The sequence below is a fragment of the Abramis brama genome (genome assembly GCF_963993115.1).
Source record: "Abramis brama genome assembly, chromosome: 15".
In the NCBI taxonomy this organism is placed as follows: Eukaryota; Metazoa; Chordata; class Actinopteri; order Cypriniformes; family Leuciscidae; genus Abramis; species Abramis brama.
Window position 1 is genome coordinate 10,180,971 of NC_139977.1, and position 7,029 is coordinate 10,187,999.

A 7,029-nucleotide genomic window follows, 5' to 3' on the forward strand; every position below is an offset into this window, starting at 1 on the left:
ATTATTTTACTTTTTTTAAATTCCTGATAGCAGGTTTAAATTACATTTTGAATCCCATGCTTTCAACATGATCTCAGCCCACTGCTTGTTATAGCGACTGCCTTGTTTGCTGAGGTTTTTAAAATAGTGTCTTGTTCCTGCACAGCTAGTAACCATCTGTTGTATGTAGCCGTATGGTACGTTTTTATGGCATGACTGATCAATATTCTGATACTTAAACTAAAAACCTGCTTTGCAAGGACCAAAGGAGAACAGTTAAATGTTTTACAATGCCGTTACTGGAATACCTATAAATAACATATACATTAGATATAGATATTTAGATTTTACAGTTGGTTAGTGAAAATGGAGCACAACAGGAAGGGGAAGTTTGTCATATTGATAGACTGATGCGATAACTATGTTTTCATCAGAAAGTAATCAGTTACAATCTCATCTCAAGTGTCTGTTTGCGCATCAAAATTTATCTTATGATTCTTATTCACTTTCTTGAAAAGACATGGTAAACCCTACGTTATATGGGGACAACATTTGTAGGTCCCCATGATGAAAACAGCTTATAAATCATGTAGAATGATGGTTTTTTTTTTTAAATATAAAAATGCATAGCGTTTTCAGTGATGGGAAGGTTTAGGGTCAGGGGATAGAATATACAGTTTGTATGATATAAAAATCATGATGTCTATGAAAAGTCCCCATAAAACATGAAAACCTACATGTGTGTGTGTGTGTGTGTGTGTGTGTATTTTTTGGTCCCACAGTGTCAGGTTACCTTAAGTCCAGTCTGAGAGAAGGCTCTGGGATCAACTCTCTATTGTTACTCCATAAACTAATAACAATTGTACCAGGAGATTCCCACACTCTGTGTCTTACAGAGCTCGTTTATTTCCCTTTTCACCTGCATTGTCTTTCCTCCCACATCAACTGGACAACATTCCATTTATCTGGATCCAGACCAGTTCTGCATCGCACCAAAAGAAAAGAACAATATCTCTAACTGTAATGAGTGTGGTTTATTTGCTTCATGCTTGGTTGGTTTTGTATTGCACACTCCATGTCAAGATTTCAAAGAAGTCTTGAAATCATACTATATGGCCCAATGCAGATGAGTAGCTGAGGTGTCTCTTCAGCAAACTGCCGCAAAAGAAACTAAAAGATCGGTGTCACACAATCGTCTTCATTAAAAGTAGTGAGACTAAGGGTTTGTTCACACTTGGCATGTTTGGTTTGATTAAAGCGAACTCTAGTGCGATTGCTCTGTTAGTGCTGTTCATTTGAATAAGTGTGAACGCTACCATCCGAACCCTGGTGCGCACCAAACAAGTGGACCGAGACCTCTGAGGGTGTGTTCACACTTGTAGTTCGGTTTGCTTGGTTCATTTGGTCCTGACCCCGCAAAAAATAAAAACTTTAGTCCTGGTGCACTTAGCGTTCAAATTGGCATTTTTAACACCGAACGTAAAGACATCAAACCTAAAGGCATAGGGATACGTTCACAACCTGATTGGTTGGCTTTTATGACATAATGCCTATTCTGAGACAGAACTTTCCGAACATCCAAAACAATGCTGTGTGCTGGGATAAATGCACTTGTTGTATGTGCATAGCCTACATATGATAGTATTTTGATGAGCTGAGAACTCGTGAAGAGCTTAAAAAATGTGTAAAAGAGTCAAAACAGCGGCAGGAATCCTTCCGTCACACACAGAGATTTGCTGTGAGGAGATACGGTTCTGATGCCTAAACTGTGATGGGTAACATCGTGACTATGACGAGAAAAAAACAGGTATGCTTGAGCATTCTGAGCTTTTTAGGGTCACATCTGTGAAATCATGTCCCATTTTTGGTGCGTTTACATGCTTTAGTTTGTGTTGCGTTCATTTCATTCGAACCGAAAGTTCATTTAGAAGTGGACCGAGGCCCATCTTTTCAGCTGTCTCTGTCTCTGACCAAAGCAGAGGTCTTCAATCCTGCTCCTGGAGGGCCACTGTCCTGCAGAGTTTAGTTCCAACCTGCTTCAGCACACCTGCCTTTGAATACTCAAGCGATTCAGAAGTGCCTGATGAGCTGATTCAGGTGTGTTTGATTAGGGTTGGAACTAAACTTTGCAGGACAATGGCCCTCCAGGAGCAGGATTGAAGACCTCTGGACCAAAGACATGTAAACGAACCAAAAACGGGACATGATACGGGACATGATGTCAGAAGATGCGACCCAAAAAAGGACAGAATGCCCAAGCATACCCTCCTCTCACTGTAGATCTTTGTTTGTATGTGTGACGGAGGGATTCCTGTCGCTGTTTTGACTCCTTTATATTTTAAGCTCCTTTTATAAGCTCTTCACGAGTTCTCAGCTGGTCACACAGCACAGCACAGCATTGTTTCGAATGTTCCGTCTCAAAATATATGTAATGAAAGCAGACCAATCAGGTTGTGAATATATCCCTATGCCTTTAGGTTCGGTATCTTTAGTTTCTGTGTTTAAATGTCAGTGTGAACGCTAAACAGACCAGGACTACAAGTGTGAATACACCGTAAATGATCTTACCAGTTCTGAAGCAGCTCTCTCTCCTATTGTGGTCTTTGATCTTGAAATTAGCTGATGATAAATAAAATGCACACTGTTAGACCTTACCAGGGTTTTTTTTACAGTAAAATACTGGCAACACTGTTGCTAGTAATTTACTGTTAATTGTACAGTTCTTTACTGTAATCTACAGTATGTTACTGTAAAAATGCACTAAATTAAAACTCGAGTTAACTAATTTCACTTGCAGAAACCGACTGCCTTAAATTGATCAACTGTCATTTAAATGTATTAACTAAAATGTATAATGTATTAATAATGTAATAATTCCACTGGACCAGCAACTACACAGTCACCACCTGTTAAATAAAGCAACATGCAGCATATCATCAATGTTTGTAGATCTTCTCCTGGACTGAAGCACAGGCTCTACTCTTCAGCACAATGGTGACCCAAAAAAATACATTTTAAAGTAAACTACTGGCAACAGTGTTGCCAATATATACCTGTTTTATAACTTACAGTTTATTACTGTTAAAATACATTCAGTGGGTGTCTTTTCATCTTACACTGTTAACCCTTTCAACCCCACAGGAAAATCCACACTACAAAGAGTAAAAGTAACATTGAGACAGTGTTGCAGTGAGATAATTAAGGGAATATGTAAGTGATTGTTGAGCATTAGTGATGAACACCTGCTGTTAACAAGCAGAATCACTGAAGGAAAGAGGAACACACGAACAGAAAATAGAGAAACACAAGAAACTGACAACTGACTTCCAGCCATTACACATTATTACACTTATTATTAACATCTACAGAAGTTGTTATTGAGATGGTTAATTGAAAATATTTGGTTTGAAGTTAACATTATAGAGATCAGTGTTTGCTTTAGTTGGGTTCTGGACTCTTGACTTTTTAACATTAGTTTCTCTCTTGCTGCTTGAACTGTGTTTTTGCAGGTCACACTTGTGTACACACATGGTTTGTGAATGATTGTAGTTATACTAATTATGATGCCAAAATCATCATATAGCCTCTTGAATCACTAATCTCATTCAGAGTTTAATCCTGTATCAAAAGTATTACATTACCATCACTGTTAAACTACAGAAATGAGTTACAATGATGATTTGTTTTTTAACACATCATGCACAACCAAAGAAACAGAGCTACTCTACATTGTAGAAACACAGATATATAAAAATTTAGCACATGAATCTCAACAATGGTGGCAATATTTTTATTTATTTATTTTTTATTCATGCAGCAGTGCATGCTGGGAGTTTTCTACTATCCTGGAACCCAGCATGCATTGTGACATGAAACTTTTGATTGACACCATTGTTGAGATTCATGTGCTGATTGTTGATGTCTATGTGTGTCTGAGTTAAGGAGGAGTTCAGAATGTTTTAATGCACTGTATTATTTCAATATCCTTCAGAATAACTGGTTACAGAAATATTGCTGTATTTCATGTTGTATATTAACAGATATACGATAAATACTAAATACCCATAGATTAAAAGCTTATATAATGGATGTGATCAGAGACTCAGTCATGTCCAGGATGATTATGGCATCATCTCAACAGCCTAAAACACCTGATCATCTTCCTCTTGGCTTTTTCTAGTCATAGCAAATGTGCTTTATAAACACACAGTTAAAGCAGCCAGAGATAAACTAATGTTATAAAGTCAAGGGTCAAGAGACGAACTAAAACAAATACTGATCTCCATCATGGTGACAACAAACTTTATTATTTTCAATAAAATATCAACAACTAAATATCTGTTAATTCTCAACAAGAACTTTTGTACATGTATGAAAGAAATCGTAAACTGGTTTGTAAACTAATGTTTACTAATGTTCACACTCGGTGGCTGGAAGTCAGTTGTAGTTCTTGTGTTTCTCTTTTTTCGGTTCTTGTTTCTCTGTCCTTCAGTGATTCTGCTTATCAGGTGTTCATCAGTTTCTCAATTCACTCACTTCTTTTCATTCACTCTGTCAAGGGGACTGTATTAGTGAACTAATGTAGGGAATAGTGAATGAGGGTATAGGGTGTGATTGGGAAAACAGCCTCTGAGTGTCGATTTTGAGCACTGTTAATTTACAGTTTATTCCTAGGCTATTTTTGTTTTCTACGGTATATTACTGTTTTAATGGAAAATGGTATGATATTGTCAGAATTATTTACAGCAAGGGTTAACAGTGCAGCTCATATCTGTTGCTTTCGTAAACTCTGTTAAATTTGCATATAGCACAGGAATTGAAGATTTATAGCTATTTGTTTTGCAGAGACACATTTACAGTGACCAAAGTGGTACAGTTTTAACAAATCAGATAGATATCCGATCAGTAAAAATGCATGAAGTTTCCATAAAAAGATTATTCTTGTGATGTAATGATAAGTATATCTGATTGTGCTAAAGTGGAACTATTGCAAGTATACTTTAGGTACACTAAAGACTGATATTATACAGAGATCATACTATCCTTACTAATAATGATATTAAACACATTTTAGGCTTAATATTAAGAAATGTGCATTGTGCAATAAAGAAGTACTCCAAATAAAGTTTAATTATAATATTTATATCAGTAAGTCTTAAGCGATATGTCAGTAAATATGTTAATGGAGTTATAGTATACTTAGTATGAAATCAATGTATTTTAAATACATTTTGGTACAGGTTTTTTTCACAAGGGACTTGTATTGTCTTTTCACAAAATCTAGTGAGGTTTATGCATAAAAAAAATAAAATAAATAAAAACAGTGGCATAAGAAAGACACTTATTTTCACATATGAACTATTCTAAATCTCATGCAGTTTATAATAAAATAATACTGATTCAGAAAATTGCAGTACAGGCGGATGTTACGCAAATGACCATATGATGAGACTTTCTTTTGGTTCCTGTTGAGATTTGCAATTAAAGGGTCTAGAAAGTTCTTGTAAAATGACAGGACATGTGGACTTTCCACTGAACAAAGAGCGGTCTGTTGTTTAAGTATGAATCATGACTGACGGTAAACGATTACAGTAGGAGTATATCATTCGGCCAGATCTCCAGTACCTGAGAAATCAAGCAAGCTTTTTTTTTTCTCATGGTACCTCAAATCAGAACTGGTGATAGAATTTTTGTGATATGATATTACAGTAAGAGAACAATGATAAGCATTATATCGTAACAGTAAACCATACAGTTCTGGTGCCAGTTGGTGTAGTCTTGCTAAAACACACATAATTGTAACAAGTATGACGCAAACTCCTTTTCTCCTCGTTACTGTGTATATCACTTCACAGCAACCATACAGGCCAAATATTGACTTTAGTTCACGCATTAGAAACTATATATCTTTAAGTAGAGTGATGGCACTTAAAGAATGTCCCTTATAACGATTTAATGAAAGCAATGTTTATTATAAAGACAATCAAGTCAAGTCACATCACCTTTATTTATACAATGCTTTATTCACTGCAGATTGTTTCAAAGCAGCTTTACAGTAATAACAAGGAAATTAATCAATGATGAAACAGAGTTCATTTCGGCTGTAAAGCAGCTCTAAAAGAAAATAGTGTCAATGTTAAGCTGATAAAAATAAATTAATAATTTAATTTAGCGTAATTTCCACTGAAACAGGAAGCTAAGGCGGGACATATTTAAATTGCCCCTCCCTCTTTTCAAATAGCCAATAGCATTTGGTTTACCTCACAGACTGCAAGTCATACTTGAAAGCACATTGGAAGCGAATCCATTGATCCATTGCGCTGATGATACGTTGGATTCAGTAGTAGAGGTGTGAACAAATTCTAGACATTTCATTTTTAACCAACGCACAGTTGGAAAACAGAATAAAACTCAAGCGTTTGAGCAACCGAACACAAATCTCCAACTCATATTGCTCTGTGTCGTGTCAATGGTCAATTGGCCAGGTGATATTTATAGCATAGGGGGCAGAGCTTTAGATTGTAGAGAGCATTTGATTGGACAGAAGATGTGATGAGAAGCTGAAGCCCACGGTGATGTCATAAAAATCCGTTATCCATTTAAGCGGTGTTGAATGCTTAAATCTCCTAAATGCGAATTATGTCATTGTTTTGGAACACACCAGCTTATTCATTATTTTACGGCTAGCATTTTCATACTAAAAGCTAAAAAACTTAATTTTGATTTCAGGGGGCCTTTAAATAAGTTAATTTACTCTATTAAGCATTTCTGCAAAAAAAAACTGTGATGTCATTGTCCAGCTCAGTTCAGTTCTCATCCAATAGTGTCAGTGCATTAGTGTGAGTATGGAAATTGATTGTGGTTCTACTCTGGTAACACACGATTAACAAGATTTAATTAATGGAGTGATACATATTTGCAATCAACAGATTTTTTTGACTGTCACATAGTAAGACTGCAGTATTAAGTATTAACCAAACCTGTTATGACTGTATTTTAAAGGTGAGATAAATTCTATTTTAAACCATTTAATAAACACATTATTTAATT